Genomic DNA, 26,112 nt, shown 5'->3' with positions numbered 1-26,112 from the left:
GAAGCTGTGCATGAACCAGGGTTGTGCAAACGTGAAGAATTGGCTCCGTTTCAGTTCATAAATTGGAATTTGAATTGGAATGACAGGAAGAGGAATTATTCAAAGAAATTTAACAAAGATAATGCATTATAGGTAATAAAGTGTTTTTACACCCTGGTCCATAAAGGAAGGAAAGAAAGAAAGAAAGAAAGAAAGAAAGAAAGAAAGAAAGAAAGAAAGAAAGAAAGAAAGAAAGAAAGAAAGAAAGAAAGAAAACAAATTCTACTGGAATATTTTCTCTGGAATTGAATGGACATTTTTCCTTTAAATTCTGAATAGCATTCAATACTGGCATGAACATATCAGGATTGTTTTGTTAAAGGTATAGTGGAGGATCTTTCTGAATTTTAGATAAGACCCGCCCTCTCCACTTTTTTAATAAGTTTAATTGATTCACCAGAATGATTGACAATTAGGAGAACCAATAGTATAGGTGATCCACCCAGAAGTAAAAAATCCTCCACTATACCTTTAACTAAAACTATTAAAAATATTTTTTGGTTGTTTGGAATAGAGCTGAAATAGAATATAACATAAGTAGTAGATGCAAAACTTATACTTAAAAACTTACTGAAATTAATAAGTCTAAGTTGAAACTAAATGAAATAAAATAAAATAAATTAAGCTAAACAGAAATATATATTAAAAAAAAAAGAAAAATAATAAAAAAGACAAAAGACAAAAGCACATAAATTATTAAAACATATTAAAAATAAAATAATAAATAAATAAAAGATCATTAAAAATATTCATAAATACTACAAAAGTATATAAATAATACTAAAATAACACTGAAACATATACAAGTATTAATCCACTCCACAATTTTAAACCAATGCATCTGCATTTCTCTTCTCATGGCTTGCTTCCTAATCCATATTTCTAATAAACCTGACATTGTGTACACTATAAATATTGTTGGCTCTGTGACAAATCGCTTATGTTCCTCATTTGTAAGGCCCTGTTTACACCTGGTATTAAGATGTGGACTGAAGACTAAAAATGTACTGTTTAATGTTATGTTTTAGTATAATTTTTCTTTATTCATTTTCATAATAATTTCATAATGTATTTTATGAGTCAGAGTATGTTTGTATATGTGTGCTGATGAGAGATATGGGATGAGCTATATTTTATATATAAGTATGTGTGAAATGTAACATGTTCACTGAGCAGAGATGTTCCAATCATGATGATACATCAAATGTGTATAGTTGGTATGTTCTTTACAGGAAAAGGAATGTTTCAAATGATGCAAATGTACCACAAATGTATACACAGAGGGATAGTAGATTGTACCATGTGTAGGCATGAGGTATACATTCCATTTTAAACATAAGCAACATGTTTTTCTACATGTACCTTACAAGGAAGTTGAAAGTCGCTCAGTGGTGTATATAAGCTCAGTCCTTACTGTACCACCCCAGAGAAACATAGAGGCATGATGGGGTGAGGGAGGAGAAACACAGAGAAACAATTTACAGCTGGCATGATGGGGTGAGGGGATAGAGAAATGTATAAAATAATAAATAGAAATCTCTTGGTAAAAATAACTGGTGTAGCTTCCGTGATTTAACAGTAATGTGGGAAAAGCATGATTTTCAAATCTACATGGACAACGCTAAATACAGGTGTAAACGGGGTCTAAAAGGTTTTGAGCTTGTCCACTTTCAACCACTTCCAGAGGAAAAAGCCACGAAAGTCTGTTTACTCTCCGTCTACTGACCTAATGCATAAACATTATGGGAAGAGCGCTAGCCAGACGGGATTTAAACTTTGTCGGCTGGAGACCCAAGTTTGGTTTGAAGACGAAAAACGTACCAAGCACAATGTTCTCTCACCATTCCTGATTTCTAACACACACTCACAGCGTTTGGCTGGTCTTGTGGCTGTCAGAGCAGAAACTAAAGCTGATGCTCTCCGTATGTTTTTCTGTCTCCAGTCGTGTTGTAAATTATTGCATGAGCTTACTTCGCCCATTCGATCGAAAGATCTGAAAAAACTCATACATTTACCCACACAGAAATCAGGACAGAAGTGGTTGAAAGTGGACAAAAGAGAGGGATGAAAACACCAGGTGTAAACGGGAATGTGTCTCCCTCGTCTACTTGTGATCCGATTGACCAAAACGCATCTTAATACCATGTGAAAACAGGGCCTAAGTCACTTTGGACAAAAAAAGCACCTGCTAAATGAATAAATGAGATATACTGTCTATGACTAATATGCATCACATATAGACAGGGTCACTCTACTTATTCTTCTTGTTCTTATTTTGGCAAGCTTCTCACTGATTTTCTGCCAAAATGCAGCGTCGCAATATGTGTCAGGAAATGTCAGCAGTGGTTGTTTAGTCTGTCACCACAATCCGTTTTAATCAGTCAGACTTCCAACTGAAGAGGGCGAGATTTCAGCAAAAACAGTCGGTAGATGTGACAGCCCAGACTGAAATCGAAGTTTCAACTTACAGCCTGCTTGTGAAAGAACGTTTTGCATCTAACCCCAGTCTGTGTGGCTGTGTTGATGTGTCACTCCCTGCTTATTAGTATGCCAAGGACAAACCACCTGCTGTTGAGGTTTACACTCCAGAGGTTCGTTTGATTACAAATGTCTTTTCAGATGGTGTGTTAAAGAACACAGAATAGAAGGATTGGTAAAGAAGAGGAGGAGAAGATGAAAAGGGGAAGGCGTGTATTGATAAGACGGGTTGTGTTATTTGACATGCTTGTGATCTGAATACTGCTGTAGTTTTACGATCTAATCAAAGTGCTAGTTAGCATATAACGATCAGCGCGGAAACAATCCAGTGCAGTTCAAAGCACTGTAATTTGAGCCTAAACTATAAGCTATCAAATTCATTGGTACATGTTATTCTGAATAAAAAAAAATAGATTTTGTAATCTTTTATCAAAATATAATTACTTACTCCACCTCAGAAATGACTTTCTTGTACGGCTGATATCACAAATCCCTCTTATTTTTCAATCACCTGACGCCAATCTAGAGTAAAAGTCAATTTTTTAGGATCCAATCAGCTTCTGATGGGTTCCCACCCAACATATGTCAGTGTTAATAAAGAACCTGTTTTACTGGGAAATATATCAGATTACAGAAGTAAAATGGGTTGTGACATTTTTTGCCACATAAGCAAATAAGAAAGAGGCTCCAAAAAATATTTGGGCAATGGGCACTTAAAATGTATGAATGTTATTGGGAGACAATTGGAAATGCTGCAGGATACTTTCTGAGAAAACACCTCAGACCCTAGAGGGTTAACTTCAATTTTCTTCATTTTTGCTCAGTGTCTTTTAAAGGTGCTCTAAGCGATGTTGGGTGACTTCACTACTTGTTGAAGTTCGAAGTATTGTCAAACAAAACGGAGGCTAGCTCGGCCCTCCCTCCTCCTCATCCCTTCCCCTCCCCCTCCCTTCTGTGCTTCCTGAAACAGTCATGAACCATTTAGAAAAAACAAACTGTATTTACCCCCCTGTCCAGCAAAAACAGAGCCACCTGAATGTCGGATTGGAATCCCTTCTGCCGGCGGAGTTCTCGCCACCTTTTGAACGTTTTTCCGATGTAAATTCCTTTTCCCTATTCTTTGTTATTTGTTCATCGGAACGTCGTCTCTTTGGTCGTGTGTCGGCCATATCAAAATTCTCAAGAATATAAAATTTTAACGTTAGTCGTTGTTAGGACATCTCTCCTCTAGCTAACTTCCCTCTTCATGCTTCTCTCTCCTCCACTCCCCACACCCCCCTTCATGTGCACGCGCACTAACCCCCCCCCCCCCACCCCCAAATCATTCTTGTCGGTGATTGGCTGGAACACTGTTTGTTATGTTTCGTGGTCCAGGCTGGGCCAGTTTTTTTTTTCTTGCCATTTGTGGAGCCTGTGCTGTCTACAGAGACCGCGTTTTTTACAGTGTGTTCAGGGGACAGGCAGCTAGCGGATAGTGTTTGCTGGATGTGACAAAACATTTTTTGGCCTAAAACACACGTGACATCGCTTAGAGCACCTTTAATCACCTAGTGATTTTTAGTGGATGTACAAAATCAGTTCTCTTCAAGTTCACATGAATGTCCAGGCAGACTAACCACAGGTGGAGTTCAACACATTAACTATGAACATGTTCAACTTTTTGACTTTTCCTCGCCCACGCCATACACAAGAAATAAGGGTGAGGCCTGGTTAAGTTGCGAAAAATATATGACCTCTTTAACTATGCAAATTAGAGGTCGACCGATAGTGGATTTTACTGAGAACGATAACTAGGTTAGACCGCACTGGCTGATAACTGAATAATAAACCGGTAGTTTTAAATGGGATACTGAAAGAAAACAAACATAACACTCCAAGTAAAATAGTGCTGAAAAAAAAAAACAGTACTGAACCATGAAAATGTACTGTACTTTTTAAATGAAATAAATATTTAAATATTAATCTCTATATTTACCTCCTAGATTTAATTCCTGCTTCTGTTCGGATGCTCTTGCTTAATGCTCAGTGCTTTGCTCTTTTGCTTATTCTATCTCTTAATTTTAACTTGGCACCAACACTAAAATTTTAAACTTTCGGGACTGGAATATTACTACAAAAAAGTGGACTTTTTATCCGACCAGCTGCCAGCAGCTTACATTCCTGAGACGAGACAACACAGCTGCCTATATATAATACCTCCATCTGGTTCAGGATCTACTTGCTGCACAAACTGCCACAGACTTCTACAAAAGATTGAAGACAGTTCTTGAGACAAAGGTTCTTGTGGTCCTGCCAGAACACACAGGAAAGCTTCATCGTGGTGGACCCCCCTAGCATTCGGCCGGTGAGACCTGTAAATATAGTGCTCCTCGACAGGCTATATCGAGCAGTAACTGATGAATTTGAGCACACTAACCGATGGCATTAACAGGGAGCGAGACCCTAAGGCACTCGAGACATCAGACTGTCACAAGTAACACATATTGCTGCATTAGCTTCCTCCACCCCAGATCCAGCTCTGAGTCGACATGCCAGCAAGGGTGTCCTTCCATCCCCTGTACATCTTGAGAACAGATCTGAAGCTTTAATGAATGTGGGTGAAGAATCCCCATACATGATCAGACATAGATCGTATCAGTCAGTTAATATTGCAGCTAGCAGGCGTTCAAGGTTGAACAGCCTACTGAATCATAGCTGGGCGCCATCGGTGTGTGTACACTCAAAACAATGTGTCCGAATTTGAAAGAACTGAAATCGGATGTGTTTCTGATATGTTTCTGTCGGGTGCATGAACATATCAATTTGCTTTTTCACATCAATAGCTTTAAATATGCAACTTCACTGGCTAACAAATGCATAAAAGTGACCAGCTGGCAATAAACTAATGCAAACAGATGGTAATAATTGTGACGTTAAACATTTGGGTCGACTTTAACCGCTTGAGTTTGAGGTAATAATGTTAGCGTTCTCTCAGCCTAGACAGCAAACATAATGCTGTTCTTTTACTAAACAGCATAGTAAAAGAAATTAATTACTTTATAATGATATGAAAACTTGTACTGTATACATACTGTTTCATTTTCTATGTTTTAAATCAGTATCTGAAGAGTCCCGCTCAGTGCGGCGCGCAGTCTCGCGTCTCAAAACAAACTCCACAACTAGAGGCAGCAGTGATAGTTTTTATTTGGCCTCTAGAGGGCGCTCTCGTGATGTATAATGACAGCGCACCCTTCTCAGCCACTCACTTTTCGGACGCAACCCGAAAAAACTATAGGTATGGATTTTTGCAGACAACTGATTGTTCCAGCAATTGGATATCGGTGCCGATTAATCGGAAAAACGTTCAACTGGTCTACCTCTAATGCAAATACCTTTTTGGCTCACTGTAACACAAATAGATGAACAGTCACATAAGCATGGTACCTTTTATGTACTAAGGGTGTGTTCACTTGGTTCGTTTGGTCCGGACCCCCCAAAAAATATGCAGTCCTCTTAACGTTTACATTGGCATTTTAACACGGAATCTAAAGGCACTAAAAGGCATTATGTATATTTCACGACGGAACTTACCAAATATCCAAAACAATGCTGTGTTCTGGGATAAATGCGCTCGTTGTATGTGCGTAGCCGACATATGATGCTATTATGAGCAGCTGAGAACTCGTGAAGAGCTTATGAAATGTGTAAAGGAGTCAAAACAGCAACAGGAATCCCTTTGTCACACACACACACAAACCAAGATCTGCCGTGAGGAGACGCGGTTCTGATGCCTGAACTGAACTGTGATGGGCAACACAATGACGAGAAAAAACAGGTACGCTTGAGCATTCTGTCCTGTTTAGGGTCTCATCTTGTGACATCATGTCCCGTTTGGGGTTTGTTTACATGTCTTTGGTCCGTGTTGCATTCATATTTCATTCGAACCGCACCAGAGTTCGTTTGGAAGCAGAGCGAGACTCATCTTTTTCTCGGTCCGCTTGGTTGGTGCACAGCAGGGTTCGGATGGCACACAATGAACCGCACTAACAGAGCAATCGCACCAGGGTTCGTTTTAATCCAACCAAGTGTGAACACACCCTAAGGAAACAACTTTCACCAGCAGGTCTTCATTTGGTTAAACACTCAGGTTAGCAGCATAAGAGACAGATGCTAAAGGGTTAAAGTAAATATCGAGAGCTGGGAAAGTTTCTGTGGCTGATTCTGGAACTCAGAGAGTTATTGCTTTTATTTTAGGAGCAGTCAGGCTCTCATTGGTAATAAATTGTGGTGCTCAATATCTGATCCGTGAGGTGTCAGTTATGAAGACTGAACTTGGCACGGAATTTGTTTTCCATCTCTTAAGCGGCCGGGCTGCTGCCTCTCCAAGAACATTGATTGCCCTTTTCCTTCCCTTCATCCTGAGCAGATACAGTAGCATGGCAGTAACTGGTAATAACAGGGCAAAAAAACAGGCCGCTTTAGCCTTGAAAATGTCTGTTAATAACTGTGAGGTCAGTCTGTCTGAAACCTAGCGACGTGTGGAGCAATGTACAAGTGTTGCACCCGTGAACCTATTGCTGCAGAGTCCGACTTTTGACTATCAGCGTAAAAACTGCTCCATTTGGCAGCTCATTCTGGCCAAGAACTGCCCATTTTGGAGAGAAAAAGATATGTAAGCAAACAACTACATGTTTTGACATGATGTTTAGTGATAGTGTTGCAGACACTTCACAGCTCATGAATATTGATTAACGAACACTACTTCACCTAATCAATATTCATGAACCTCCAGTATTGCTATTGGTATATACAACTATTAAAAAATAATGAGAAAATGAAGCTACAAAATAAAATAAAATATAAATATTACATGAAAAAAAAAAATTTTTTAGAAATGTTAACTTAGCAACTAGCTGAAATAAAACAAGTTGAAGTACTAAAATTAAAACTAATTCAAAATATTAATAATAGCATATGAGTAATACTAAAATAACACTTTGCACTGAACTGCTGTGACAAGGTTCACTGACCGTCTAAAGGCTGAACGACCCTGCGCTTATGAGTATCCATTAGTCAATGATAATAAAATGGCTGCATTGGATTGTAAAGATATATCTTCTGTTTATTGAAAGTGACTGAAGACGGTAAAAGAGCGGGTCTCATTGATCTCTCGGCTGATTATAAAACAAGACTATGACCTCATCAAGAAAAGGCGACTAAAGCACTGCTTGAAAATACTGAGATGACAGATGAAGCTAGTACTGTTGCTAAACAGAAATGATCTGCCTATATACTAAAAATGACTGCACACGCAAGGTTCCATCCAAACTATTTCATCACAGATGGTTCGCTCATACTGAGTAAATGATGGCAGAATTTTAATTTCAGCTAAGAAAATCTCTAGTGATCACTGTAAAGGCATTACTTCTACAGGGTTTCTTAACATGTGACCCTGGACCACAAAACCAGTCACATGGGTCAATTTTTTAAAAATTGAGATTTATACATCATCTGAAAGCTGAATACATAAGCTTTCAATTGATGTGTGGTTTGTTAGGATAGGACAATATTTGGCCGAGATACAACTATTGAAAATCTGGAATCTGAGGGTGCAAAAAATCGAAACATTGAGAAAATCTCCTTTAAAGTTGTCCATTTATGTTCACGATTGTGCTGCATTCACTCACAAAAATAACTGTTTTATATATTTACGGTAGGAAATTTACTAAATATCTTCATGGAACATGATCTTTACTTAATATCCTAATGATTTTTGGCATAAAAGAAAAATGGATAATTTTGACCCATACAATGTATTGTTGGCTATTGCCACAAATATACCCGTGCGACTTGTGACTGGTTTTGTGATCCAGGGTCACAAATTGGGTTTGCTGCAACTGGCTGTATTTTTAACTGGATGCTGCCCAGCAATCTCATCTGACATCCTTTCTATAATGCTCTACAGAAACCCATTCCCCACTGCACTCATGCTGACCGAATGTCACACTCTATTGCAAATATCTCAGCTCAATCTACACTGCATTACAGACATGTTAAACACACTAGATGCCGCACACTTCACAAAGAGACCGGAGCCCACAAGCTGCTCTATTCATGATTATTTCACTATTTTCTATTTGCTTGAGCATCTATAATGCAGAACGACAAACGTTTTCTTTGTCTCCTAAAATTCTTTGGGAGAAATTCAACAGTTGTCATCCAATAAGAGTATCAGGCTAAACAATTATGGATAGCAGCAGTTCATACAGTATAATTTGGTCTTAGAAGAATCTGATGAGAATGTTTGAGCTCATCTTAAGATCTCTGACTTCTGATTCCACTTTGTAAAATTAGAGGAATCCCTTTTTTCTTGAGAGAAACATCTGAGAAGCAGAAAAGTCTCCATTTGCTTTCAATTTAATCTCATTGTTGCCTTACAGAAACAATTCCTCTAACAAATGCTCCACTCAGCAGCATTTTTTAATGTGGTAATCGATTATTTGGACTGCTGGTTTATATAAATGACACCAGAACGTTATTTTTGCACTCTGCAAATTCCACTAAACTAATAATCTAAATGACTACCAATGTTATACAGCCATGAAATCAGCACTAGTAAAGGACTGCTGGAAAACTTCCTATCTAAAGCTGCTCATCCAGCACTTGTGCAGTACAGACAATGAAAGACATTTAGGGCAGATTTACTAAACAGGGCAAATTAACGTGAGAGGAGCGCAATTCCAAAAAATGCGATCTTCTGATGACGTGCAAATTGAAGAACACAGATAAAGACGGATCATTTCCATAATGACCAACACCATCTACCAAGAGTAGCGCAAGTTAGCGTCTGGTTTAAGACATGCTTTATGAGGGCGGTAAATAATGGTAAATTGATGAGCGCAAACCTTAGCAAATCACCTTACATGATTCATTCCAATACTCTCCTCCCATAAATGTTGTGTCTCAAAGGGAAACTCCTACAAATTAGGGCTGGGTAAAAAATATTGATTTCTCGATTTTAATCAATTCTCATTTTTACGAACCGATATCGATTCTTAAAGGGGTGGTTCAGGATTTTCGACATCGGACCTCATTTTCAAGTAAGCCTGGTTGTTATTCATCAGTGGAGACAGTTTTCAAAAAAATTCATCCAGTCCTTACTTTTGGATAGTTCACTTATGCTAGGCTAGCGCGAGTCAACGGTGCACGTTAGCCTGCCATTAAAAACAGTTTTACCCACTCCACAGTACACCAAAAGCAAATAAATTATAACGCCAGACTATCGATGTAAATGTCTATTGAGAGAATAATGTTAGAAATCAAAGTACTCTTGTATCTCAATTATCTGCGGCAGGTAAATACACTTGCGTGATTGTGATGTGGACCGGCTCTCTCGGTTTCCTAGGCAACCAAATATAACTCCGCCGCTGCTGTAGACTGCTTATAAATACAGGGAACAAATTATAACTAATGCAATGTGATGAAAGGGTAGTTTACATCGATAGTCTGGCGTTATAATTTATTTGCTTTTGGTGTACTGTGGAGTGGGTAAAACTGTTTTTAATGGCAGGCTAACGTGCACCGTTGACTCGCACTAGCCTAGCATAGGTGAACTATGCAAAAGTAAGGACTGGATGAATTTTTTTGAAAACTGTCTCCACTGATGAATAACAACCAGGCTCACTTGAAAATGAGGTCCGATGTCGAAAATCCTGAACCACCCCTTTAAATCCCAAAAATCGATTAGTCATCCTGTTTGCAGTTGATGAGTGAATGTAACATTGTAGCCATCCGATCCAATAAATCGCAATAATCTTTGTGCTTTGTAATTACTGATATGAAACAAAGTCTCAGATTTAAAATTACGTCAATTTTCTTATGAAATTCAAAAACATAAATACTGTTTTGGCGCTGTGGCGTGAGATCGCTCTGGCTCAGCTCAGCTCAAGAGAAGCAGCAGCACATGACCTTCTCTTCCGCCTTAATAATACCAGTTACAGCGCGAAATAAACATGAATGAGCATCTGAAAGTGTGTTATAAGGTAGAGTACAACTTATCGAAGTCCGTATCATGTCACATGGAATCGCTCAATCACTGTTTCAACCGTGGAAAGACGTTAGTAAACAATGTCATGTACGTCACATTTACCTCAGAAAAACCATATCCAGTGACCATAAACTCGTTAGTCAGCTAGAAAAATTAACTCTAGAGAGGAGCATTTTGCTTAATATATGCACCATATTACATATTCATTATCATTTTTAATGTTCTTCAATTTTTAATGCATGTTTGAATAAATCTGGCAGGTTTTTATGACAGCCACCATTTAAATGTTTATATTTCATATAACTTTATTATTATAAAAATAAATAAGTGTTTGTATACAAATCAGTTAATTTTTACCTTCAATATTATAGTAGGCTAATGAAGCCTAGTAGGCTACAACTGACTCCCATAGTTAAGCATTAGTTAAGAGATTTGTTTTCCTTGAGAAAATTTGCCATGTATTATACCTGATATCCAAATGAATCAATATTGAATCGAATCGAATCGCAAGCTTGTGAATCGAAATCGAATCGAATTGTGAAATTTGTGTCAATACCCAGCCCTACTACAAATGCATATGCAATAAGGTCAGCCGCAAAAATAACCCTGTCCACGCCTTTTCAACACTAACATGTCTTTAGTAGATCCTGACAGAAGTTTTTTTCAATGCCATGTAGTTTTTTGTGTTGGAGCAAGCTGTTAGTAAATCAGGCCCTTCGAGTGAAGTACAAAAGTCTGAGATCACACTGAGTTTTAAACTTGGAAAAAAACTACTCAAATATACAAAAAAGTGAGACTGATTCTATGTCTCCCTCAGATTTTCTTGCTTCCACTGAAGCTCAAGAACATTATGGAGAACACGATCCTCAGGTTTTGCTCCAGTGTTGCCGTCATAACAACAAAAGAGAGACAAAGGAGTCAATTTTCAATTAAACCTTTACTCACATTGTTATTCTAATCATTTTCTCTATGCTCCCAGACTTTCTGTCCCTCCATACTTCGAAAATCTCATCTTCGCTGCTCAGACTTAGAAAAACGCCCCACCGGGGGAACATGAGATTAGAGATATCACAGCCGGTTTTATCCGATAACATCAAATCAGAATCGCAACCTGGAGATTATCACGGCTACACCAGCAGGCAAAATACGGTGCGTTAAGTCGCTTTTAATTTCTCCTCTATACAAATCATAACTGGATTAGGACAACTGCGTCTCTTTGTCTTTTATCTCTCATCTCCGTAAGCCTGTTGACATTATTTTATTTCATATATTTATAGCTGAGATATTTCAAAGGCGGCACACTGACACATCTGTCATCGCTCTCATCCGTTAGAGGGTAACAAAGTGACACCGTTTCTCCGTGAGGAATCACACCCGTGCACCTGCGAGATCATCCGTTTGATCAGAGGCAGAATTGCTCTCCATTCCTTTGCAACGTATGGTGACACGACGACAGCGGCGCGCCGACCTGCTCCGTGCTCCAGCTCTCGGGATAAATAATCTGACTCTTCTCCTCTGGTGGTACACAGAGCTCCACACACTCCACCAATTTAACAACACGCCCACATGAACACGCTCTCAAAGAGCCTCTGTTTAGAAGGTCGACGTCCTGGGGAGAAGAATAAGGCGATGTTCTCCACGTGGGATGTTTCTTCTGACTGATGTGGCCAGATGCTGTCAGTTCCTGTAGCAGCAGGAAATAAAGCGGTGGATAGTGAATGCACTCAAACTGAACTGTTAGCAGCAGGAGGAAAAACAACTAGATGAAGGCAATCTAATGAAACAAATCTGTACTGAATTTAAGCAACATCTCTGAGGGACTGCAAGCTACATTAGTCAGGGAATACTCAGACAGATGGCAACAAAACTGGGTTTTCTCTACCGAAGTGTGCTCGGATTCGAGGCGACGCGGAGAAGAGTGAGGCTAAAAAGTGGAAAAAATTCCTTCTCGGCCGTGGGGTCAAACCTTCTCGTCTTGCATCGTCTTGCATCGTCTGCAGGATGATTTGAGACGTTGTGACATGTCAGATAACTTAACCGTGAGCGGATGTTTTGTTTTCTTCTTCCATGATATCAGTCATTGTGAATCACCTACTGTATGTTCAAAGTGAATCACACACACACACAAACTGTCAAGAACATATACCTAATCATATTTCACCTTAAAATAAAAAGATGGTATATTATGCATACAGTAAAACCATCATTTTTTATTTGTTGTGTGTGACATTGTTTACACAACAATTAAACACATTTTCCTCATTACTGTATTTATTATTATCTTTTGTCATCATTATCATTAAATTAATTCAATACTAATAATAGTTCAAATCAGCACAATTTGAGAGGAAATATGCTAAACTGTGAAGAGAATATGCTACTAAAAATAGGCTTTATTATATGCAAAATATGTTTCTTTTTTCTTTAGATTTTGGGGTGTAATATGACCCAATTTCATGTCATTTTTATTTATATTTTTCCTAAATGTAATTAAATAAAATGTACTGTTATTTTGCTTTTTCCCTTAACAGCATGCAAATCAATAAAGATGAATAAATACATAAACAAAATTAATTAATTAATAACATTTTTTTTGTTAGTTGTTTTCCTCTACATTATTTACATAAATTAAATTAAAAGTGTGTGTATGTGTGTGTGTGTGTGTGTGTGTGTGTGTATATATATATATAGTCAAGTTATTGCCTGTGTTATTGTTATTGACTCTATATTTGATCTGGACATGTTCTTGAAAAGTTCACTTGTAGAGCTGAAGTGTATATTTTTTTAATAATTTTTTTCTCAGATCGCATTGTAGTAATAAGGAATAATTTCACTTGGATTTTTTTAAAGAACTGATTGTCTCAAATAATTGTGTTTGTTTGAGCATGCCTGAAGCAACCAGTCACTCAACCAATACTGTTTGATGGAGGAGGGATCTGTACGGCCAACCAATGGCAGACGAGCAAAAAGTCATAATTTTTTGCAATGCCATTTGCTGATGCTTGCAGACCAGAAATTACACACTTAAGCTTTGAATGACATAAAAGCATAACTTCAATTCTTTCTTGTTCAGGTCGCATTAAAAGCATATATTGTACATACACATCTTTTCAAATCCTGGGTACATTATCGCTGAGTGGCTGTGACATTATTTAGACTGCTGTGTGTGACACATTCAGGCCTATCCAATACTTTTGTTCAGTGATGCTCTGCAGGAAAAAAACAGGCATAGAGGGGTTAGTGGTTCAAATCCAAGCTGTGAAATATTATTGACGTACCCTGCAGCAAACAAGGCGTTTAATCTGAACTGCTTCAGTAGATATCCATTTACATAAACGGGCAAAAATGTAATCCTTTGCCTTGGATAAGAGCTTCACTTACTGAGAGCAAAGAGAGGGGATGACGTGAAAGTAAAAAGTGCATTACGCTCTAAGTGTGCGGCCCTGGCATTGTAAAAAGCCTCTCATGCATTCAGGTATAGTTTTGCTTGCTGGTGTGACTCAGTTCAGAAAGGGTCGAATCGCTTGGATGCATTTACAGCCAGACACACATGATTAGATGAATCTCATTTGGCTCTAAGAGAAGCCTTTTCATCCTCAACTCAGTTAAACCAGAAGTTGTGGCACAAAACAATTTGTTTGTTAAATATTTTATAAAGTGGCCATGACATAACAGTTGTTGTTGTTGTTGTTTTTTTATAAGAACTTAATACATTTATTTAGCATATTCAACATCAATTTTATTTAGCATCACTTTTATTGTCAATGTTTCACAATATTCAGTTTTTTATTGTATTTTTGGTCAAATAAATGAAGCCTTGATGAGACTTCATCAGAGATTTGCGTATCAGCTACGCAAATACCACTTTAATCCTTCAAAAAGTTCATAAAGAGATCGTAAAAACAAATCCATATGAATTGAGTGGTTTAGTCCAAATTTTCTGAAGAGACTTGATAGCTTTATATAATCAACAGATTTAGTTTAGGCTTTTATTCACATATGTGACCCTGGATCACAAAACCAGTCACATGATGCACGGGTATATTTGTGGCAATAGCCAACAATACATTGTATGGGTCAAAATTATCGATTTTTCTTTTATGCCAAAAATCATTAGGATATTAAGGAAAGATCATGTTCCATGAAGATATTTTGTAAATTGCCTACCGTAAATATATAAAACATTTATTTTTGTGAGTGAATGCAGCACAATCGTGAACATAAATGAACAACTTTAAAGGAGATTTTCTCAATGTTTTGATGTTTTTGCACCCTCAGATTCCAGATTTACAATAGTTGTATCTCGGCCAAATATTGTCCTATCCTAACAAACCATACATCAATGGAAAGCTTATTTATTCAGCTAATGATTTATGAACCTCAATTTCGAAAAATGTACCCATGTGACTGGTTTTGTGGTCCATGGTCACATGTAAACACTGATCAGCAAACATAAACATAAACTTGATGCACGAGAATATCCCTCATTGGTTCTTACAGAAGCTCAAACATAATACTTCTGTTTACCATAACTGATGTGTGTGTTGATGAATGTTTATATGTGAATAAAAGCCTAAATTAAATCTGTTCATCATATAAAGTCTCTTCAGAAAATCTGTACTAAACCGCTCAATTCATATGGATTAGTTTTACGATCTCTTTATGAACTTTTTGAAGCGTCAAAGTGGTAGTTGCGTAGCTGTCAATGGAGGGACAGAAAGCTCTCAGATTTCATTAAAAAGATCTTCATTTTTGTTCTGAAGATGAACAAAAGTCTTACGAGTTTGGAACAATATGAAAAAATAATGACAGAATTTTCATTTTTGGGTGAACTATCCCTTTAAATACACTCACTCTTCCTGAATCAGCGTAAAGAAAAGCTTGAAATAATCCATATCAACAATACGATCTTCATTGTAAACATCTGGCACCGGTAAGACTATCATGAGATTGCTAATTGATAATTAAGAGGTTATGAGATGTTGCCGATCCCAGAAGTACTGTCAGGAGAATCCCTCAGAAGAGCAAATGCAATAGCGTCGACCCCTGCTTTATTTGCAGATCGTTAGAAGCAACTTTCAGTAGTCGGAGAGATGATCATTATCGGCTGCCCTCCACTTAACACCCGCTCTGTCTGCTGCCGAAGTTTTCCCCGGAGAACACCTTTAAACGGAGAGCGAGGAGACGGCGTTCCAGGTCTGTCTAACAGAACAAATTAAAGAAGACTGGAAATATAGCAGTATAATGAGCTGATTTAACACACGGGAGAAGGTTCAAAACCAAAACCTGATAACAAGTACAAGAGCTGCCAATGCGTTTCAGCTGGGGAGTCTAATTTCCTCGAACACACTCGGAACGTTAGTGCTGGAATGTAGAAAGAGTGAGAAATGGAAATTTGCTCGAGCTGTTTCATTAGAACAGTGGCACAACAAGCTCAAATAAGTGAAAGTCATTCCTCGCTCATGCTTGGAATTAATTTCACACATCAATATTCCCAGTCTGCGCTCGTGGTGAGGCATGTCAATGCACAGCAATCAATTAGATCTGCCTGTTATTGAGGCTTTTCTAAGACTTGATCAATACGTCAATGCCAAGCAGGCCGACTCCAAACAGCAATTAAAACATGAGCAGCGCAGATATAAATATGCTCTGAGATACTGTCCGCTTTAGGTGCGCGTCAGGCTTCCATAGGGAAACGTGTGCTCACCTAATCATTAAAGCATTACACTTTCCAACAGAATTCACTTAGCAATGACAGAAATGAGTGCATTGAGGCCACAAGTCAAGCATAAAACTGTGTTTATTACCCTTAAAGCAAAATCAGTCGTCTGGGGAATACAGGAGACCACATAACTTTAGTAACATAAAGACACCTGGGACACAGAGAAACCTCTGATCTGCAGACGTCCCCTCCGGGAGTCGACTTACAGAACACGTTTTAAACAATACAACACTGCCTCTGCCAAGAGAACGCTGCCAAGGTCACAAAAGCAAATTCAAAGCGTCAGCACAATTCATATTGGATTTCAAATAAACCCTAGAGAAAGCACGAGCTGGCGCCCATTCCTCACAAGACAAGTGACTTACTGTCTTTGATTTGCCCGGAAGAACAACGCCTGGGAGGAACGATCCTCATCAAACCCCTATTTTGCTTTCCCGACTGCAACTTGAGGACAACAGTGAAGAGAACAAAAGCAAATAAAGGACACAGCAGCACAGCCATTGCACGCCGAGCACCCGCCGAAACAGGTGATGCTATTGAGACCAACACACGGCTGGATCAGATAATGCACACCGGCATATGGGCTATTCTACAAAAAGTGTGTAAGAAAGATACTTGAGCAATTACCAATGTGCTAATATAGACAGTTGCCTCCTGCCAACTTACAGCTATTTTAAAGGGCTAGTTCACCCAAAAATGAAAATTCTGTCATTAATTACTAAGGGTGTCACGATTCTCCAAATCCTCGATTCGATTACATTTTCGATTCTAAAGTCACAGTTCGATTCGATTCTCGATTTGTTTGATTGTAAAAAAATTGGATCGCAATTGCATGTTACAATTGTTTACATGGTACAATTAAGCTACACTTTTTTATTATTTCAGTTCAATTCAATTATTGTGATTTTATTTAATATTGACTCATTTGGATAAATATTAGGTAGGCTACACAAGATAGGCTTAATTTGTCTAAAAAAAAAAAAAAAAACTCACCACGCTGTAAACATACAGAGAGCCTATCAGCTGGTAGTAGGCTATTATTTAAGGTTAAAAATAATTAAATATAATGCGTTTTTTAAATTATAATAACAACTTTATTTAATGATATAAGTAAAAAATATAATATGTAATGTAGAACACATATTTAGCAAAATACTCTCTATAGCTATTTTTTTCTTGCCAACTACGTGCCTATATTATGGTCATTAAATGGCTTTCCTGAGGTAAATGTGACAGAATTGTTCTCCAGCTGTTTTATTGACCTCTTCACACTGATGAAAAACACTGATTGATCGATATTATGTATGAGGAATATACATTTCGGTAAGTTGTACTGTATCTTTCAACATTGTTCATGTTTTTCTTTACTATTAGCTAGAGATCGATCATCGCATCTTCACGTGCGCTAGGGATCTGTCACGTAACATTTACAAGCGCCAAAACGGTATTTATTGTTTGAATTTTGTAATAAAATTGACAGAATCTGAGAGCTGAGTTTTTTTATATCATAAAGTAACCTGCTCTAGTCTGTCGGTCTCCGTGTCCTCTTTGCTTCGCGATTTTACTGTGCGTGAGAGCGTGTGAAAAGTGTCAATTGCGTGTGTCTCACGGTGAATGCGTGAGAGTTGGCAGCACTTCAACACGTGTGTTTTTTTTCTTTCGCTTGGCAAGCCGAGCTGACGTGACATGGGGGCGCGACAGCATCGACGATTCCATTTATTGATTCGATAATCGAGATTGAGCATTAATTTCGATCGATTTTGATTTAAAATCGAAATCGTGACACCCTTATTAATTACTCACCCTGATGTCGTTCCAAACCCGTAAGACTTTCCTTCATCTTCAGAACACAAATGAAGATCTTCTTGATGAAATCTGAGAGCTTTCTGTCCCTCCATTGACAGCTACACAACTACCACTCTGACGCTTCAAAAAGTTCATAAAGAGATCGTAAAACTAATCCATATGAATTGAGTGATTTAGTCCAAATTAGAAAGAGACTCTTTCGCTTTGTATAATGAACAGATTCAATTTAGGCTTTTATTCACATATAAACATTGATCAGCGAAAATAAACAGAAGCTCAACCGAACCTGCTTGACGCACGAGAATGAACCTCACTGGTTCTTACAGAAGCTCAAATGTGATGCGTAACACGAGAATGAACCTCATTGGTTCTTGCTGAAGCTCAAGCATGATGTGTTACACAAAAATGAACCTTATTGGTTCTTACAGAAGTTCAAACGTGATGCGTAACACAAGAATGAACCTCATTGGTTCTCACACGAACATGCTTGAGCTTCCGTTTACCACATCTGATGTGTGTTGATGAATGTTTATATGTGAATAAAAGCCTAAATTCAATCTGTTCATCATATAAAGCGATCGAGTCTCTTCAGAAAATTTGGACTAAACCACTCTCTCTTTACGATCTCTTTATGAACTTTTCGAAGCGTCAAAGTGGTAGTTGCGTAGCTGTCAATGGAGGGACAGAAATCTCTCAGATTTCATTAAAAAGATCTTCATTTGTGTTCTGAAGATGAACGAAAGTCTTACGGGTTTGGGACGACATGAGGGTGAGTAATTAATGACTGAATTTTTATTTGTGGGTGAATTAACCCTTTTAACATTAAAGCTCCCATTTTACCTTTATATTTCTCTCTATATATGTTTTGATCTTAGTTCACATAATATCTATTTACATTTGTTTCCCCCAGGTTATGCATCAAATATTAGATTTTTTTAATTTGTTGACCAATAGACTTTTCCTTAAACCCTAAAAACTTTGCCAAAATGACATCAGCTTTATTTCAAGAAGTGTATTCTTCAAGGGCAGTCACAATGATAAAGGTTCGCGGTCGTGCATTGGAACCGGACGGTGAGTAAAACTGTTTGTTGAACAAATGTCTCTGTGTGTTGTCACTAGCTTGGCGCGTTAGCACAGCTAAGCTTCGCCCACACGGCCCGCCTCCAGCCGCTCGGTTTTTTCCGGAAAGACTCGGTACAGCCTATCTTTCTGTTAAAAATTTAATAAAACAAAAGACTTTTTGGAGATATGAAGGATGCAATATTACTCTATAGGTACTCAAGATTAACAGGAGATTGAGTGAAAATGAGCATTTCACCCCACCTTTAACATGGTTATTTGTAGCAAACAACTAATATGTGAAATATTAGAAATATCAGCATTAAACTCTCTTTCAAAGAAGCAGCAGTTTCATGACTCAACTGTATAACTTAATCGATTAACTATTCTGAGGGCTAAATTATGTCCCAATATATATTACAAAAAGTATTCATTTAGCTGGAGGTGCACGGCACAGTGCAAGTCACCATGAAATCAAAATGGACAATTCTTATTTTATATGGAATATTTCAGGGTTTATTATAGATCATTTATAAGTGCACATCATTATTTTTTTAATGCATGTATCCTGCTCTATTTTTTTATTTTCATTTTTATTTTTGAGAAGCTGTTTCAATCAGATATTCGTCATAATGGAGAAGAAAACATGACTGGAATTTCCATTTCATGCTGACTATATAAACCCCCTAATCTAATCTAATTGGAAAAGGCACCCATTTTATAGTAATGACTCATTGTTATGTTCTGCCAGATGTTTAGGCACAGTAAGGGTTTGAAAAGAGAGCTTATTTCACCGTAAACTGCTTATGTTTTAAAAAAAATGTCACTATCAATGAGCATATCCCTAAAAGAGAGATTCAAGGTCTGTAAGTTCAAATGATGCAAGTCATTTATCAAATAGTGGCACAAATTTAAACCTGCTAGTGACCAGTGATCATAAATCTGCACTTTTTAAAAGACCTGTGAGTAAGGCACACTAGTTTATACTCTTCATTAATTGAAAACTAATCCTCGAATCAATTGGCTATAAATTATGCATCACAGCATGAATGAGAGAGTCAAAACACTGTTGAAAATCTGATCAATTTTGCATTCGCAGATGCAGCGTGTGGTTTAAAAGACATCTAAAATGATACTTGCACAGATAAAATAGTCAACAAGCAAATAAAACACAGACAGATGACTTGAATATCAATATACTTTGAGAGCAGGCGATGTAATTGTTTGAGAAAGAAAACACCTCAACTGGGAGACTAGAAAAAATATAAGATAAAAATGTAAAGAATCGTTAACATAAGGATCATAAAACTGCTTATATACCAACCTAATTGATATTAAAATGTAACTGTAAAATGCAGTGAAAACAATGCAAGTTGTACAACAGAAGGCCACATTAATGACTTAAAGTTCATCAAAAGACAGATCCCAGTATCACCCACACAGCCACAAAAACCATCAGCGTAACCCCATGCTAAAGTAATGCTACAAACTTGAAATCAAATAAAATAACCCAATATGCAACATAAACATCTCAATGCACATTACTAATTAGTTCGCAGAGGGAATTCAGGGAACTCTTCTTTTCCATTCTTACTTTGTTCATAAGAAAAACCCCACAAACAATATTATACGATAACGGTATAACATTATCTTGTTAAATATAACATAAATTGCTTCTGTAAATTGCAAGGTATTGAAAAAAAAAAAAAAAAAAAAAAGATTTATTTCAATAATTGCGTTTTTTATAACTAATGCAACGTTTTTACAACGAAAAATTGAAGGCATCGTTCTCCTGTTAAAAAGTCCTACATTGTTGTACAGTGTAGTTCGAAGCTTTACTCACTTTCAGCACCGCGGACAGCGTCACTGGCGCCCCTGACACCTCCATCACTAATAATCGCCAGCTTTGACCCGGCACACACTTCAGCCCACTAAACAAACTCCAGGAATCACGACAAAACCACAGCACCCATCAGAACTCCTTTCCCCTTTAGTCGGCAGGTGTGAGCAGCTAACGGTTCTTCAGTGAGAAGTGAGAGAGACGCTTTTCACCTACCGGTTTGATAGCCTCCATCCTCCGGACTCGCGCTGCCGTGAATGAGTGTGTGAGAGTGTGTGAGAGAATGAGCCCGAATCCTCTGCGCCACGAAACCTGATGGTGGAAGCCGTTACATGACAAGCGCGCCGTCCAATCACATCGCGCTCTGGGAGACACACAGCCAATCAGCAGTAAGACAAGCTGCTCCGTTTTGCATAGCAAGGTTGATTGACGTTATGAAAAAAAAAAAAAAATCGCTGTCAAATTATTTCAGAAATTTAAAAGAAATACATCAAACAAACATGTATGTGTTTAACAATAATTCTAGTATATAGCACTGGGCAAAATATTACAAATGAAAATACAGCTCATTGAGATTCTAATATGGAATATTAACACTTCTTTATTTGTGTTTATTTTTTTAAAGCAACTTTATTTACACTTTAACGTTCTTAAATGCAAAAGTACCATCTGATTTCATTTTCTTAAATATTTTTTCTGCATATTGATTAAAAACATTAAAAATATATAATTATATAATAACATTTATAAATTATAAAATGCTCAATTTATACATATATTATCAAAGCCAGATCTCATTATTTTAATTATTTAATTGATTGCTTTAATACAATTATCTGTAATGTAATATATGTTATTATTTTAGTGATCTGTGACTTCTATCATTAAGAGAAAAAGAAAAGTGCAGTTGTTACTTTACCAGCCTAAACATGTTATGGAGTTTTTTTCACAGTTTGTTCACTGGAGGCACTAAAGGGATGATTTCTGCAAATCTGAAACAATATGTAGACATCAGTGTTATACAACATAAATCGACTTGAATTACTCTGGAGTTACATTGACCTGCTCTGACCCTTATTATACTCAATTCTTGAAAATAATCTGCAACAGCACCACCTGTGCTAATAATAATTTGTTACATTTACAACATGCAGTGCATGTGTGAGCAGATGGATGTGTGTGAAGTCAGGTGCGCCTGCATTAACATCGCTAATCTAATAGAGTTAACTGCCTTATAGAGACTATCTGCTGTACGCACACACACACACACACACACACACACACACACACACACACACACACACACACTCTCTCTCTCTCTCTCTCTCTCTCTCTCTCTCTCTCTCTCTCTCTCTCTCTCTCTCTCTCTCTCACACACACACACACACACTATACTGCATCTACAGCTCCACAACTGCTTTAGAAAGATTATTGTAAAACATATACACTACACAGTATATTTCGACTATATTTAGACGTAAGAAAGAGGTTATACATGTGGGTCTATTATCTACCCTCCTGATAATGCTTAGTGTTTCCAGCTCCACCATCTGAGAGAGGTATTAGTCAGCTCTTTTATTCATCTGGAGAAGGCAGGACAAGTGGATTATGCCTACTCCCGAGTTTATTGCCTCAGAGGATGTCATTATTACAAGAGTATTATTCTAATTTTCTGTTTAATGCTTTAGAAAAGTTTTGAGATGACGCTAATGCACAAAGCTTATTTGGGAGAGGGGAAGTCATTTAAAGTATTTGGAGTTTATACTCACACTACAGATCAGAAGTTCCAGCGGGCCGTAAAGGAAAAGCATCAGGTGTTCAGAGTTTGAAATGCATCCCAGCATGCATTTGGTTAATGAGTGAGCAAAGCTCGAATCAAGACAAAGAGTTTTTTATTTGAGAAACATTGTTTTGATCACTACATCATTCTCATATACTTGCATTTGTGTTATTTCAGAGTTTTAATTAATTGCACGAGTGGGTGTCAAACCGGTGTCAAAGTGCAAACGAGTTAACTTGCTGTTTTTAACAACTGATTCTAATTTTGTGATAAAAGATTTGAACTAGGCCAAAGGATAATTATTAAAATGATGATGAATTAAAGTAATTTTGCACAATTGCCATAGTAACAAAGCAGCCTTGCACTGCCACGTTTAGCTCTGTTTTCTTCCTCTTTTAAAAGAACAGTTTTTTGACATGACACTATATCTTCCATGGTAAAAGTTTAACTTTTAATAATGTACTGGTCCAACTTTCCCACGCAATTACAATCAAATTTGGATTGGAGCTTTGAAGCTTCAAATAAAGAAATAAGCCGTCTGAAACTATATTTCAAATCATTTGAGGTCATATGATAGCTTTGTGTGAGGAAGACAAGATATATAGATTAAATGTGTATTCATAAAAAGACATCTGCTTTAGATCTCCATGCAACATTCATGAGCGATTTCTGGTCTGTGAACAATACATCCATTTGAATCACAGAATTGCTTGATCTGATTTACATACAAGTCTAAATGACAGTATCGATATATTACTTCAGATGGCTATATTTGAGTTTGTGTGGACAAATTTTTACAATACTTTAAAATCCTTTCTGAAGCCTGAAAACTCATGTAAATACATGAAAGAAAAAGAATCACAGTGAAGACTGGCATGAGGATGAGTAAAAAAGGACAACTGTTTCATCATTTGTGTGAACTATTCCTTCAAAGTTATTTTGAATAAAACTTGTTATGAGCTTCCCGGGTAGAGAAGGTGAGCTCCATTCTTCTCGGTGTGTCGTCTGACAGCGTCTCTGTGCAAGATGGGCTTTGCTCAATGATTCATGTGCTCTTGGAGGTTTTATGAAAGCACAAAGACAGATAGACGCATCATATTTATCCAGCCAGACGTGTGTGTGTGTGTGTGTGAGAGAGAGATGCGGGTAACTAACTTTAAACGCAAAGGGAAGCTGAAGAGTGCAGCTTTCCATCTTTCTTTCTCGTCTCATTGGCATTTCCCACTCCTTCAATCCCGCTGAACGGCTCCGATTAACTCACATCCTGCAGAGACGAAAGGCCAAAGGATTTCACAGTGACTTGGTACAGTAGCCTAAACATGAGAGTGCTTAGTAATTGAGATAAATGATCTGGTTTTTGACATCTAGTAGTAGGTGGACTGCTGTGTTATATAACGCTTATATTGCAGACTTTCTATAGAGAGTCCAGAGAAGTATGGAGAGCTGATACAAGCATCACATATGAGATGAGAGTATGACACATCCACATCAGTAACCATAGATAATTCAGACCAAGAGCTTGTGAGACATATTCAGCTCTTCCAGAATTCATTCATTTTTAAAGGGAATGTATTTCACACACACAGTTCTGTCTAAATATAGGTTTCCTTAGATCTATATGTCATTTATGTGCAAATGCTGCATGCAATATAAAACTGATACCATAAACAATGGCAGCAATATTTAATGTTAAATAAACGATTATATTTTAACTCTTTCCCCACCAAAGTTTAAAAACTTGCCAGCCACCACGAGCATATTTTGATCATTTTCACAAAAACTTTCATGGTCTCCAGAATATTTTTTTGTATGAATATCTGAACACGCAATACTATATCAAAAGAACGATGAGACCCTCTACTTTTACATTTTTATTAGCACTTGAATGTGGGTCTTTTTTTTTTTTTAATTAAAGCAACATTTTGAGCAAAAAGCTTTGAGTTTTTGTCAAAGACTACGTCCAAACACATGGAGAAGATCGAATCCATAGACAACACCCCAAAAGCTTCACAGTCCTATAGTTCGTCCTGGGTCGACATTTCATTCAGTAACATTAGGCAGTTTTCATTTATGTGCTGTATAATGTTGATGATCGCGTTATTATTTACATGTGCATGGGCAAGGTTTCTATCACTTGCTCCTGCTTCTTCGCCTGTGTTTTGATCAGGAGATTCTGTACTCTTCCAGAAGATGTATAACAGCGCCCCCTACCGTATAACAGTGGAAACATGGAAGCCGGAAAATTCCGTCAATGGCGGGGAAAGAGTTAAAAATAAATTATTATAATTTTTTTTTTTGAAATGTTCAGAAGTGCTTTAGAACTAATTTTAATGTTTTTGAAAGAAGTCTCTTATGCTCACCAAAGCTGCATTTATTTGATCAATCAAACATACAGTAGAAACATTAATATTAATATAATTTTCAGCATTGTCACTTCAGTCTTCAGTGTCACATTTTCCTTCAGATATCATTCTAATATGCTGATTTGCTGCTCAAGAAACATTTCTTATCATTATCAATGTTGAAAACAGTTGAGGTGCTTCACTGTAAAAAGTGAATAGTTGACTTAAAAAAGTGAGGAAACCCATTGCCTTAAAATGAATGTGCAATTTTATGGAATTGTCAAGTTCACATAAACACATTTTTTCAATTACTCATGAAGTTTATTTACTCACTTTGTTTCCTCACTTTTTTAAGTTAAGTCCACTGATCACTTTTTACAGTGATACAATGTTTTCCATGATTCCTTGATTAATAGAAAGTTCAAAAGAACGGCATTTTATTTGAAACAGAATTCTTCTGCAACATTATAAAGGTCTTTACTGACACTTTTGTTCCATTTAATGCATCTTTGCTGGACAAAGACATTACAGATCGGCAGTGTATGTTTTTATTTATTAGTTAATGCACAATACAAATGAGACCAAATCTGTTCCAGATGAATCAAAAAAAAGTTCACATAGCATTTGATAATGACCCTTCTCCCTACAATGGCCCGCTGGATGAGTGTGTTTTCAGATCTTAAAGCTGCTGTTGTAAAAGAGCGCTGAGTGCTCCAACATCCATCAATCTAGTACTTCTCCCTAAGGCGACTGTACAGCGAGAGCTATTGATTTACAACAGTCTTAGGGGTTTGCTTAAACCTCTACACCTTGAAATTCTCACTGTGAGTGATGATGAGGGATTGCAGTTAAAGCACAATAACAGCTCAAGTGCAGTTGAAATGACCAGTCGTTCATGTGATCATGTGTCAGCACGGTTTATTTCAAAGGTCTCTCTCGTTGACGCTCAAAAGAGTAAGCTTCTGCTCAATGGAAAAGTGCTTCAGTTTGTAGTGTTGTGCTAAATTAGAAATATAAAAA

At 37.3% G+C, this 26,112-nt stretch overlaps 1 protein-coding gene across 4 annotated transcripts in view; it reads right to left on the bottom strand.

Annotated features, from left to right (window-relative positions):
• Positions 1-21,267, bottom strand: part of b3galt1b (UDP-Gal:betaGlcNAc beta 1,3-galactosyltransferase, polypeptide 1b) — a 148,625-nt gene extending 127,358 nt beyond the window's left edge. For all 4 annotated transcript variants that reach the window (XM_079880349.1, XM_079880346.1, XM_079880347.1 and 1 more), the window contains exon 1: positions 21,187-21,267. The gene's annotated coding sequence lies outside the window, so the exon portion shown is untranslated. The remainder of the gene's footprint in view (positions 1-21,186) is intronic.
• Between the last annotated feature and the right edge of the window lie 4,845 nt (positions 21,268-26,112).

The sequence above is a fragment of the Squalius cephalus genome (assembly GCF_949319135.1).
Source record: "Squalius cephalus genome assembly, chromosome: 9".
NCBI lineage: Eukaryota > Metazoa > Chordata > Actinopteri > Cypriniformes > Leuciscidae > Squalius > Squalius cephalus.
This window is presented reverse-complemented; position numbering and strand designations above follow the sequence as displayed.